At 36.3% G+C, this 1,530-nt stretch overlaps 1 protein-coding gene across 1 annotated transcript in view; it reads right to left on the minus strand.

Annotated features, from left to right (window-relative positions):
* Nucleotides 1-1,378, minus strand: part of NUP133 (nucleoporin 133) — a 32,729-nt gene extending 31,351 nt beyond the window's left edge. Inside the window, exon 1 of the mRNA XM_072035795.1 lies at nucleotides 512-1,378. The gene's annotated coding sequence lies outside the window, so the exon portion shown is untranslated. The remainder of the gene's footprint in view (nucleotides 1-511) is intronic.
* Between the last annotated feature and the right edge of the window lie 152 nt (nucleotides 1,379-1,530).

Here is a 1,530-nt window from a genome sequence, read left to right on the forward strand (position 1 = left end):
TTACTAAAACATGAAGGAAGCAATCACAAAAAAATGCAGTCACAAAGTGTAATAGAGATTGTTTTATAGTGCTTTCTGATGCAGTCAGATACTCTCACATTAAGTCTTTTCTATGACATGTGGTCCATTTTTGCCCTATGGAACACGCTGCACAAGGCAGCAGCGTGGGGTGACGGTCCTTCACAAAGAACACCCAACAGGGTTGTTAGAGATGCACCGCTGGTTTCCACCTTAGACAGGAAAACATTAAACTCTTATAACAAAAGCAGAATACAGTGCTTTAATTCATTTCTCTCTCCTTTTTACACGTTGTCTCCCTTTCCTCCAACAAAAGGATCAAATTTTCTTATTAAGCTAACAGAGCTCCTACAGTTCAAAGTGCAACCACATCCATCACTGCCTGGCACTGCTGGGGAGGTATACAGCACACCACGTGCACACAGAGGCAGTGCCACATGCATTGTAGGTGTGTAAAATAATAATCTGTACTTGTCTAGCAAAGTTTTCTCACCTTAATAAGATCTTGGTTTGGTCCAAGGAATATTATAAGGTCTGCTATCCGCTGCACCTCTTATAACAAGTATTCACCTTTCTTTGAACAAGACCTTTTCTGTAGCTTTTCTCACTTTATGGTAGACTGCAACACCTGCCCGAACAACTAATGATCAAGAGACATAAAACATTCATTCAGTTCAGCTGCAATTAATTCCCCATAATCTCACAGTTTAAACTCACAAACAAAAAGGCTCATTGCACTTGCATAAGGAGAGAGATTAAAGTTCAAGCTCCTCTAAATACAGTATCAAGGCAATTATTGTTAGTCAACACTGAAATTAAATGTTTGGTCAGTGGTATTTTTGGCATATCTTTATCATACCTATACAAAATCTGCTTCTAGTAAGACTGTATCAGAAGGCATAATTTTATCTGGAATTAATTTTATTTTCATTTTATACTGCAAGGATCTCATTAGTGTTTTCACAAAGTGCCATTATAATGGCACATTAGAGTTCTTAAATTAGAAACGTGAAGCCTACTTTATAATGCTACTATATTACCAGTTGTCATTGAGAGAGTGACAATAAAACCAAACTTGTACATGCCTTAAAGAGGACAAAAACTTACATATATAACAACTGCTTTTGGACGTCATCTCAGAAAGGGAAACGAAACTAAAGAACTGGGAAAATAGAGAAAGGAAGATGTATGCAAATTTTAGATTTCCCTATCGTGAACTAAAAACAGTAAAAAATACAATGCCTCTGTCTTCATATACAAAGTCAGCTAGTTGTTTTTTTAATAACTTTCCTCCAACTCAGGTTTCCATACTCTCTAAAAAGGAGTTCTCATTTGTAATTCTCTATATTAACTGTAGATGGTGACCATAATCAACTTAGCATTTGCTCTGAGATAGAGCAGTGAGACATGCACTTTTGAATTCCAGCATTTTAAGATTAGCAACAAACAATGAAACAAAAATTCCTTGAAAAGGGAAGAGACAATGACATGAAAATGATGTTTGACACTTAA

This window comes from Anas platyrhynchos, chromosome 3, assembly GCF_047663525.1.
Source record: "Anas platyrhynchos isolate ZD024472 breed Pekin duck chromosome 3, IASCAAS_PekinDuck_T2T, whole genome shotgun sequence".
NCBI lineage: Eukaryota > Metazoa > Chordata > Aves > Anseriformes > Anatidae > Anas > Anas platyrhynchos.